The 12,055-nt window shown below is 39.4% G+C and overlaps 2 long non-coding RNA genes across 8 annotated transcripts; both read right to left on the bottom strand.

Moving 5' to 3' along the window:
* Positions 1-823: 823 nt before the first annotated feature.
* On the bottom strand, positions 824-7,772 carry LOC130931690 (uncharacterized). The gene is made up of 3 exons (XR_009067291.1): positions 7,533-7,772; positions 6,953-7,132; positions 824-929 (listed from the first exon to the last, which is right to left on the bottom strand). It is a non-coding gene; the product is annotated as an uncharacterized LOC130931690 (long non-coding RNA).
* A 561-nt stretch (positions 7,773-8,333) lies between these two features.
* On the bottom strand, positions 8,334-11,696 carry LOC130931629 (uncharacterized). Of its 7 annotated transcripts, none has more exons than XR_009067266.1 (7): positions 11,296-11,695; positions 10,853-10,878; positions 10,293-10,452; positions 10,139-10,203; positions 9,959-10,060; positions 9,820-9,898; positions 8,347-9,574 (listed from the first exon to the last, which is right to left on the bottom strand). It is a non-coding gene; the product is annotated as an uncharacterized LOC130931629 (long non-coding RNA). The 7 variants fall into 7 exon arrangements; XR_009067268.1 differs by having other exon boundaries at positions 8,348-9,574; positions 10,139-10,168; positions 11,296-11,694; XR_009067264.1 differs by lacking the exon at positions 10,139-10,203 and having other exon boundaries at positions 8,348-9,574; positions 9,959-10,111; positions 11,296-11,686.
* Positions 11,697-12,055: the final 359 nt, after the last annotated feature.

Raw genomic sequence — 12,055 nt, 5'->3', positions numbered from 1 at the left:
CAGAACTGAGTGATGATGTGATAAACCCACCTGAAATTCAGCGTATCGTAGTGGAGCATGTGATTAAAAGTCAACCCAGTAACTCCAAATGGATGAGAACGTTTTCGGGTAGAATTCCCAAAATTTTTTGTTTAAGCAGATAATGAGACGTGGTCTTTACATGCTTAGTTGATGTTTAATGATGACATCCTTTCAGTTTATGTTCAGCGGCGAAAAATCTTGGAGAGTCTGCTTCCCCCAGCTTCAGATGTCGTAAGGCAGCTTGGTACATCTGCACATCCCAAACATTATGTTCAGATACTTGACTCTGCATATGAACTTGTTGAGGATGGCGAGGAAGTGTTGGGCCGAGCAAAGAAAATATAAGGAACAAGTACGTCGGGACTCGGGAGGCCATGACTGCTGAAGGAGCGAGAGGTGGCGGCCATAGAATACATGACCTCCCTTTTGCGCGAACTCGTAAACAGACTGCCTTAACAGCAGCAGCAGTGGATTCAGGCCCCTTGCTACCACCAAATGTGAAGCTAATAAGATGTATTGCTCATTTTGCACATTTTATTCTGTGTAGTTAAACATGAGTTTTTTTCCCCCTTTTTTTAAGAAATCTTGAGATCAAATTGATTAGTCTGATATAGTACTAGTGAATTAATTTTATTACTTCAAAATTGAAAATTTAGGCAGATTGATATATTTCACTAGACTTTAATCCAGCTGTACAATATAGAAATGGAAACCTTTTTTTTTTCCCAGACGGCCACTGGAGTTACTTTAAATGTGTTTGCTCACAGTACTAATTTTGTGCTGATTGGCATTGTTTACATACCTCACGGGGAACAGGTTGTCCTTCAGCCTTGTTATAGATTGGCAAGGTGCTGAGTACTCTTGCATGATGTGTTCGACCAGGCCATCCCACTTAAACATCTATGAAGCTGAACAGGCAAAAATTACCTACTTAATAATGTGAAGAAAATACAGTGGAGTAAATGCTGTTAGGGGGCACGGTGGCTGAGTGGTTAGCACGTCTGCCTCACAGTTCTGAGATCAAGGGTTCAATCCCGGGCTTCGGCCTTCCTGTGTGGAGTTTGCATGTTCTCCCCGTGCCTGCGTGGGTTTCCTTCGGGAACTCCGGTTTCCTCCCACATCCCAAAAACATGCATGGTAGGCTGATTGAACACTCTAAATCAGGGGTCCCCAAACTGCGGGCCGGATATGGCCCGCAGCCACATTTGGTCCGGCCCCCTGAACCAAAAAAAAAATTTTTTTTTTTTTTTCCAATAGAGTTATTTATGTCCTGGCTTTTTTCTGTGAAGAACTGAGCAATGGTTATTTGGTTATTATCTATTTAATTAATACAGTATTATTATATTATATTACATTACATGATATTATATTATATTATATTATATTCAGGGGTGCACATAAGTGGTCCGCACATGCGTACTGGACGTAGACAAACGCGCTGGCCCTCAACGGCTTCCATACGCTTTTGCAGAGACATCACCGGAGCTACCGAAAAAAAGGACTTTTGCTGAAAAGTGGCTACAGGAGGTACCATGGCTAGAAGTGAATGATGCTCGCACGGAAATGCGGTACAAAATGTGCCGTGAGAATCCCAATGTCGCCGATTAGAGCAACGCATTTTATGTAGGGTCAAAGAATTTCAGCCATCCAAACTTTGAAAAGCACGAAAAAAACAGAGAGCATGTGGCAATTAAGCAAACTATCGATGTCAAACAGGACCCCACTCGCCCTATGGACATGTGGCGGAATAGGGCGGAATAAAGGTAATGAACAGCGAAATGCACTGACAAACGTGTTTTTGCTCGCATTTTACAAAGCTAAACATACACGTTCAATGAGGTCTTATGAGGAGGACATCCCACTTTTAAAAAGGCTTGGAGTTAATGTGGGAGCCGCATAATGCCCTTTATTTTGAATTGGTGCTTTTATGTTTATTTCTTTACATTTCACTTCAAAGTAATGGCAATTTTGTTGTGCCAGTTGATGTTAATCAAGCATTAACTGTTAATATAATTAATCAAAGTTAATTGGCTCTAAGTAAAGCTTGTCATAAATTTATCGCATCAGGTGGGTCGGCTCTCAAGCTCAATGAGGACCAAGTCACATCTCCAGGTCCTCCTCTGAGAACCTGGGCAAAAAAATTATGTGCACTCCTGATTATATTATATTGTATTATATTATATTATATTAAGGGCTGTCAAAGTTATCGCGTTAACGGGCGGTAATTAATTTTTTTCATTAATCACGTTAAAATATTTGACGCAATTAACGCATATGCCCCGCTCAAACAGATTAAAATGACAGCAGTGTCATGTCCACTTGTTACTTGTGTTTTTTGTCTCCCTCTGCTGGCACTTGGGTGCGACTGATTTTATGCACCATGAGCATTGTGTAATTCTTGACATCAACAATGGTGAGCTACTAGTTAATTTTTTTGATTGAAAATTTTACCAATTTTATTAAAACGAAAACATTAAGAGGGGTTTTAACATAAAATTTCTATAATTTGTACTAAAATCTATCTTTTAAGAACTACAAGTCGTTCTATCCAGGGATTGCTTTGACAGAATATTAATGTTAATGCCATCTTGTTGATTTATTGTTATAATAAACAAATACAGTACTTATGTACAGTATGTTGAATGTATATATCCGTCTTGTGTCTTATCTTTCCATTCCAACAATAATTTACAGAAAAATAAGGCATATTTTAGAGATGTTTGAATTGCGATTAATTTTTAAGCTGTGATTAACTCGCTTAAAAATTTTAATCGTTTGACAGCCCTAATTATATTATATTATACTATATTATATTATATCATTTTTATTTTATTTACTTTGGTTCCGTGAAGAATCCAGAAAGGGTTATTTGATTGTGGCTTTCTGAAAAACAATACATTTTTACATTTAGGCACTCCTGCAATCGTCACACTTTTTCTGTTACAAACTGACCCCGGCCCCTCATCAGAGAAGAGAAGGGTTATGTGGCCCTCACAGGAAAAAGTTTGGGGACCCCTGCTCTAAATTGTCCATAGGTGTGAGTGTGTGCGTGAATGGTTGTGTGTCTCCTTGCGCCCTGCGATTGGCTGGCAACCAATTCAGGGTGTCCCCTGCCTACTGCCCGAAGTTAGGCTCCAGCACCTCCGCGACCCTCGTGAGGAATAAGCGGCATGGAAAATGAATGAATGAATGAATAAATGTTGTTATATCGTCCCTACCAAAGTTGAGAACAAACCTACGGCCTTGTGTCCAAACTGTTTTTTTTTTCACTTACCAATTATAACCAGCATTTTAGACCGTAAAAGACAAACAAAACAAAACAAAAAAAAATAGTTTGTCAAAATTCGTAATATTGACGTCCCATTGACAACCAAACGTGCTCAACGAATTGTTTTGAAGCTTGATAATATTATTCAACTCATTAGGATACACATTCATCAGGAAAAAAAAACAGACTGCAGAGGTCTTTATTTGATAATGGTGACGTGGTGACGTCACATCCGGTGAGTGTACCGTTTGTTTGTTAGCGCTGCTACTAGTCGCTAATCTCCTAGTGCTCCTCAATTTGTTTTATCCCACGGACACATCGGAGAATCGATCCTAGGCTGGTTTGGCTCTCCTAGTGCTCCTTAATTTGTTTCATCCCACGATTTAACAGGTCGTGGATTAAAACTACTCTACTCTCCTCTTTAGCTCTATCTTGCTAGCCTAGCTTATCTGAGCTATGGCTAGCCCTCTGCCTTCTTCCCCCCGTCTTTTCTGCTCAGTGTGCTTGTCATTACCCGATCGTGACGGGCGCATCGATTGTGACGGTTGCTACTGCGCACGCCCAGATCGACGCCATTTTCTCCCGAGCGATGACGGGAGATATAGACATATATGTGATAGTGTCATTGATCAAAATACATTTAAAATGTTTTTTTTTTAATCGGTAGGGCATTTGAGGTACACCCTGATCCAAGCAATGCATGTGTACACAAAAAGAAAACCTTAAGACTTTATTTAATTATGAATAAATCTTAGGCAGGCCTTGATTGGTTCTGCGCATGCACGTAGTGCACCGCCCCCACTTGAGCCACGATGCCTCAAGAGTGATTTATGTGGTAGATTCTGACATATAAAAAATTATTAATCAACCTAAAGACAAATCGAAGAATAGTGAATTTTTATGTCTGAATCTCTTGCGTTTATAAGCGTAAAGCCTTTGAAGGAAGTGACGTGATGCAGTCACGTGAGAGACGGTCGCGATCGGGTAGCTATCTGCGCATGCGCGTTAAAGTTCTTCGTTTTTTTTTTTTTTTTTATTAATCGGGAATTTTAGTGCATACTGCCATCTACTGTATAAAAATGTACATCATCTACAGTTTGCCTCCACCCTTATCTGTGTATCAATATAGTAATAATAATTCTTTAAAAGAATTGAAAAAGTGCTTTCCTTACATACTTAAATGTCTTCCCCTCCCCTCACCCCCAGTAACCCCTTCAGAGACCATTCACGCTGGTTAAATTTAAAAGAAAAACTTCATAAACCTTACGGACTTTGTTATAACATACGTTTCTCAATGGTATTACAAATAGAAATTGTTATTGTAATAATGTACGAAGGCTTCAGAGTCCTAGATTTGTATGGTGAGTATAGTTTAGTCCTTAACAGTAACAATTAAAAAGAGCCTCTATTTTGACTTTTTTATATTTAGTATATATACAAAATTTTGTTAAAGCCCATGTTATGATTTAATTCTGCAGCTAAATCCAACAATAAAATGTTTTTGTTTTGTATATATTTTGGTACGTTCGTAGTTTCATGTAATTTGCTGTGATTATAAAAAACAAAACATTATCACTGTCAAATTTATTGTTGTAATATTTCGACCATTTTATAAGGATTCAAGAATTTTTATTGTCTCATCAGTTCACATTTAAATGTTAATGGTGAGAAATTAGAACTCAGGTCCCGTTTTAAAAGCCAATATAAATGCAGAGTGAGTATAAAAGAGCAAAATTGTAAGGTGCATACAAAAATAACAAGCAAGAAAGACAAAAACGCTGGATAGAAGTATAAAAATATGTAACTACTAAAACAATTTAGCAGTTGGCTGACTTGGGCTTGTTAGGGGCTAAGATGTGCGTGAGGTATATAGACATGATCATAGTAGTCCAGTAATATTGGGGGTGAGGTTGGCAAGAGTTCAACAGTCTGACAGCTTTAGGGAAGAACAACAGAAAATTTATGAAAACACTGAAAACTATGTGGCAGTCATTCTATAGTCCAAAATACATAATACAAACCTACAAATGCATAAATATAATTAGAAATACTCTTGAGGGTAAACAGTAGAGAAGGTGAATAAACAAATAAAAGCTGTAAGGTGACATTTATTGCTGTATTAAATTTAGGAAAAAAAAAAGTTTCATAGGAAAGCATCCAATGATTATGCCGTAGATTGAAGAAAACAAAATGCCTTAAGCTGAAACAGTTTTAATGTGCATGTCACAAAATGAAAAACAGACCACCAAAAAGGCTTTAAAAATGTGACAATATTTGATAATTTTTCAGAAAAAAAAAATATATATATATTTTAGTGGTGGGACTCGATTAAAATTTTTAATCGAGTTAATTACAGGGTCTGTAATTAATTAATCGAAATTAATCGCATTCTAATTGAAAACCATATATTGACAAAACAAATTGTGTTCTCAATAAAAAAGCCTTTTTGAGCTTAACAACAAATTTATTACTGTTAATATGTAATGTCATCAGCATACAATTGGTCAAAGTGCTAATACAGCTATTCAGGTTTAAAGTGTTTCAGGCACCCGGATTATTTATGTTCTTTGAAAACATTTTTCTTTAGATAGTTACTGTTTTTTAACTGTATACATAACTACTTTTCAGTAGTTACAAGATAAAACTATGAGGCATAAAATATTGCGAAATATTTTCTTTCAAATAGTGAAATGTAAACACTGATAATTAAACTGCAAGAAAATAACAATGTGCAACACTTCAACATTAAGTTATTCAACAATTCGTACCAATTGTTGTGACTTTTCGTTCAATCTCCCAGGACTCAGCTACCGAAAAAAAACTGGTCTGCACAGTTTACTGTTTAGCGTCTGTCGTTGGCTTATTGCAGTCAGGACGAAAGACGCCAAATGCCATTCATTGTTGACGACTTGAATTGTATGTGCGGTCACTCCGAGATAGTTAGAATTGCTCAAGAAAGTCCAGTGGTCCCGTGTCAAACCAACATACTCGACAGACTTCAATCGGTCTACATACTCGACAGACTTCAATCGGTCTTCTTTGGTCTGCTTTTCGTCATCAAATAGCAGCTTGCACAAGCGCCGGCCGAGGCAGCCCGCCGGGTGCAACCGTGACCGCCAAGCCGACCGCGCCGGGACCCTCGCCGCCGCCGCGCCCTGGTTAAAGGGCGGGCGGGAAGAGGGGGACGAGGAAGGCGCGCGGCCGCGTCGACAGCTTGCACAAAACAATGCTCTTGTCCATTGTCCCATCAGGATGTGTTTTATAGGGGAAAACTAGCCCCTAACTGTCCAAATAAAATGTCGCCTCCCATCACTACTGCTGTTAGCGTTTGTTTGTGTGCGTCAGATTTACCGGCGTACCAGAAACACATGATTAGGAAGGTTCCGCATGCGGACAAATGGAACTGAAACAATTAATTACGTTAAAATTTTTAACGCGTTAAAAGCTTTATAATTAATTAATCGAAATTAATGCGTTAAAGTCCCAGCCTTAATATATTTACAATATTTCTACAATTCTGAAAAGCAGGATGGTCTAATATTGTAATGTCTGTTGAGAAGTGAAAACAATCCATTTGTGCTTCAATATAAATCATTACTTTAGATGAAATAAATTTCATGTAACGCTTCTGATTTAACTTAGTTGCTCAATTAAGGCATTTACCCTTTCATTGATGTCCTGAATCATTGTTGGCCAATAGAAGCTAGAAATGGCTTTGTTGCGGGTGCCCTCGACGCCGCTCTCGTTCCCAGTACCAGAGTTATTTTGACACTCCATGAGGATAGTCTGCTTCCCCTTTGACTTGATGACCAGGCGCATATATTTTATTGGGGGGTCTTTTATCTGTTGGACGAAAATTAAAAAAGCAAAGAGATTCTTAAAATTCAGTAGATTAAAATGACCACCACCTGACAGAGATCAATAATAATAAATACATAAATAAAAAAAAACTCAGCTCTGGACCTTCTCCCACCTGACATTCACAACAGTTTCATTTATTTTTATTTTAACATCTCATATCTTTCTCATTTTCTACTTAAAAAACAAAAATAGAAAAAGTGACTCTTTTTTTCAAATATTTAAATGTCTTTATAAATAGCTTATGGAGCTGCGTTTTTTAAATGGCATAAAAAAATAGTCACTTGGCCTATAAAGGATTAAAAAAACGTAGAGGCTCATATATTCATGACCCTCTTTTCAGACTTATAACACAAACTGCCAGTATAACATCAGTTTAACTTACCTTTAACAATGAAATCACGCACCATTCGTCGAATCTTACGGCGCCCCACTTGAGTAGTTGGAAGCGTTCCGTCAACCAGGTACTTTATAAGATGTTAGGTGTCGACATTCATCTTCTCGGATCACTCGAAGTATCTATTAAGACATATTCAAGCATTTCATGCCACTCGAAGATAGCGGCGTACACACACGCATAAAAAACCCTCAATGTCCGAGCCTAACGCATAAATCTATATCTCCCGTCATCCCTCGGGAGAAAATGGCGTTGATCTGCGCGTGCGCAGTAGCAAACCGTCACAATCGATGCACCCGTCACGATCGGGTAATGACAGTGCTGTATGTATAGCGAGCACCCTGGCTCCTTCGTCTAAGGACGGTAGTAGCTGTAGGTAGTGTAGCTCAGTGACATATATTTAGAGAGTTGCGACACTCTCTCATGTCGCCGCGGGTGGTCACGTGCCTCATGTAGGCGTGTATAGTTACAAACACAAGCAGCGCTGTAATAGTATTCCATGAACCAGACAGCGGTGATTGCTCCATTTATGGTAAAAATAGATAAAATCACGTATTTTAAGTACTTGTTTGATTATGTCATTGCACTATAGTGTTTATAAATGCTAGTTTTACATTTGGAGTGGTAAGGCAACAACTGAAAACTATGTAAACTGTTACACAGAAGGGAAAGTTCCCATGTCTTGGAGGGAGTTTCATGTTTGTGTTAGCAATAGCATTGGAAATCAACTTATACATTGAAATGCAAGATGGATTTTTTCCCCCCACAACTAGAATACTGTTTTTCCAGCGAATGCCCAGATTTTCTTCATACACTTACCTGTGGTAACATATTGCATAACGTATTACCCTTTGATAAAGAAAATATTTAATATTACAGTAATATTTATTTTTTATTAAATAGGTAAAATTGGTGTCATGATTCAGTGTTCACACCTAACATTTTAGAGATCGTGATGGTTGGTTGTGCAGCTTTTGGATGCACCAATCGGTCCGAAAAGGGCTACCGAATGTATGGTTTCCCGAAGGACAAAGACCGGCAGAAACGATGGCTGGCAATGGTCAGCCGTAAAAATCTGAAATTGAAGGGGGCCAGCAACAACTATAAACTCTGTCATGTAAGTCACGGTATTATGACTTTAAAAAATAATAATAAATTTAAAGTAGAATGGAAACTGATCTTGCGAACCAAACATCAGGAACACTTTGAGGAGGACCAGTTTACGCCAACTAAAGTAGGGCACACATTAAAATTGAGGCCAGATGCTGTCCCAACCATTTTCATTCATCGTTCGAAGCCAAAGAGGAGGAAACTTCCCTTTAGGAGTGTGCCTCCAACCAAAATTCAAACGGACCATACATATTGCACCAGGTTAAACTTGGGTATGATACAGACCAGCTGTCAACAACATTTCCCATGCCAAGTAATTCAAGGATAAACTACACTCCTAATAAGATAATTACATTTTTCATATTAATACATTCAGCTTCAAATACAAGAGGTCAGGAATTGTCCTGGGATTTACACACAAAATTTCGATCTACTTCATTGTTAGTTACTTCATAATTTAGCTTTATTTATGCATTTAATTTTCACCTATAACTAAACATTTCTGGTGGATACAACAGCAAAGCAGAACCAACTCCATGATATCACCAGACTGTTGACACATGGCAATGCCATAGCAGTTTCTGATTGTGGCAGATGATTTGATTCATGTAACAGTAATGTCCGTTATTTTTTTTTTCCCTTTAGGGGGGTAATGTACCCTTACTTTGGAGATGACAATAGGTGCAAATGTAAAAACACTGACTGCATATAAAATTAAGAATGCCTTGTTATTGTTACAGACATTCAGGGAGAAATTGAGGTGGGAAGGTTGGGCGAAAGTGAGCACAATGACAATGACGTATCCAGGCCAGGTGATCCAGGGGTGGATGAGCCGGGTGCCGACCAATCAGGAACCAGCGGTGGCGCCACAACACTAGGCCCAGATGCGCCAGGGACCACGCTGTCAGGCAAAATGGCAACTGTGGAAGAATTAATGAAGGAACTTACAAGGGAGAAAATAATGAGGAGAGCAGAGAGAGCTCTTAAAAAACAAAACAAAAAAAAATTTCAAATGAAGAAGAATATGGATGACGCTTCAGAACCCATAGCAGACTTCCTCGACATCAGAACCTGTAGCTACAGTGCTTCTGATGTTGTGAGTATTGAGCAGCTGACAGAAGTATCACCACCTGAATTTACAAAGACAGAGTCATGTGTCCTTTACCATCTGGCAGGATGCATAGTGAATAGGGTCATCAGCTTCTCACTCTGCAACCAATGCCAGTGTGCATTGGTTGAAGCACCTATCAATACCAACACAGAGAGTCAGAGTGCCGTCCTGCTGCAGATGAAAGAGTTTATACCGGCCATCGGATGAGGTCTTCACTCTCTTAAAGGATGTCGAGCAGCTGTTCCGTTTGGCAACGCATGATTCCCTCATGGAATCCTCCAATGTTGTGGAGCAGCTGGAAAGAAAGGCTATGAGTTTGCACAGCAACCTTCCCTCATGCCATGAGCTGAAAAAAAAAATTGTGACAACTTACATTAGGCTGCGATTGAGAATTCAATCAAAGCTGAAAGGAAGGTAAACAACAGTGACAAGGGACACCTTGGCAGCAAGAGTCAGACAAAGAAAGCAAAATCAACTGAGCAGACTTCCTCACCAAAGGTCACAACAACAGGGCCAGAGCCAAATACCTTTCTCCTCTCCATTGGTGAATTTGCCCTCTTTATTCCCAGCACACTGTCTACAGCCACCAGTCTCCCTCAGTCGCCACAGCCACCAGTCGCATCCAGGAGGTGTCACCATTAGCAGGCACCAGCATGATGTATATCATATATAAATGCAACACATGACCTAAAATAATAATTGAAAGAAAAAAATCATTAGTTTTCTACAAAAATGTTGTCTATTATTTATTGACATCACTTTTCAATCTTTACAAATGAAAAAATATATAAAATACATACAATACATGAAATATATATACTGTTCACAAAAATTAGAGGAACACTTTGTTCCTTTAATTTTTGTGAGTAGTGTATGTATGTATGTACACACACACATACATATATAGGTGTGTGTGTGTGTGTGTGTGTGTATGTGTATGCGTGTGTGTGTGTGTGTGTGTGTGTGTGTGTGTACAGACATACATATATATCAAAGATTTCAATATTAAGAAAACAGATTGCCATGCATTAACTTTGCAAAATCGCGCTAACAAGCACATAAAAGCCGGTTGTCTTCCAATACTCACAGATAAGTGTATGTCACAAAGGGCCTCTGAAAGAGATTTTAAAGAGATAATTACTTAATCAATATATCACAGGCGATACATTCCCAGTTAGTATAGCCAGCTTTAAAAATAAGAATCACTCGTAAACCAAGACAAAATATATAATTACGCCATGCACATACAAATAAAGCTCAACATATACATCATAAAGCACCTCTAATAAAATACAGACGGTTGAAAATTCAAAAGAAGTCGGTTTTTAATCAACTTGCCTCCGAATATACGTTCCCAGTTAGCGTAGCCAGCTTTAAAAGTAAGAGAGAATCCCTCGTCAACCAAGACAAAATATATATATAATTACGCCATGCACATACAAATAAAGCTCAACATATACATCATAAAGCACCTCTGGTAAAATACAGACAGTTGAAAATTCAAATGAGGTCGGTTTTTAATCAACTTACCTCCGAATATACTTGACAGCCTGCCGTTCAAATGAATGGTGTCCGCCATGTCAAATGCGATGTTTGTAACTATCCAAGGCTCCATAACCCGGAAGTACCCGGAAGTAAAATCGTATAATGGATCCCTATGGGAGTGTCGTGACTCTCTAAATATATGGCACTGGTGTAGCTTAGTCTCAGGGTTGGAGACCAGGGTTTCTGAGCTAGAAGCACGGCTCTGCACTCTAGAGACGAAAGCTAGTCCGAGCTATAGCCAGGTAGTGGCAGGGTCCGCAGGTCGTGCTTGCAGTAGTAAGATTGCTAGCGCAGTTAGCCCCCCAGCGAGCCCCGTGCAGCCGGGGGAAATTAAGGACGGATTTGTGACTGTACGGGGGAAGCGCAGTGGTAAACGCACAACCTTAGTGCACCAGCAGCTTCACGTCAGCAATAGGTTTGCTCCCCTCAGCGACACACCGGCTGAACCAGACACTCTCGTAATTGGAAGCTCCATAGTTAGAGACGTGAAGCACCCGGCGGTGTCTGTCAGGTGTTACCTAGGGGCCAGAGTCGGTGACATCGAAGGAAACCTCAGGCTCTTAAAGCAGAGTAGGAAGAGGTTCCGCCGTATCGTGATTCACGCAGGCGGTAACGACCCCCGGCGGAGACAGTCTGAGGTGCTTAAATTAAACGTAGCCTCGGTCTGTAAACTTGCTAAGTCGATGGCGGACACTGTAGTTTTCTCTGGTCCTCTGCCTAATTTGGTCAATGATGAGATGTACTC

This window comes from Corythoichthys intestinalis, chromosome 16 (assembly GCF_030265065.1).
Source record: "Corythoichthys intestinalis isolate RoL2023-P3 chromosome 16, ASM3026506v1, whole genome shotgun sequence".
In the NCBI taxonomy this organism is placed as follows: Eukaryota; Metazoa; Chordata; class Actinopteri; order Syngnathiformes; family Syngnathidae; genus Corythoichthys; species Corythoichthys intestinalis.
The sequence above is the reverse complement of the archived record's forward strand: the minus strand, read 5'-3'. Positions and strand labels throughout refer to the sequence as shown.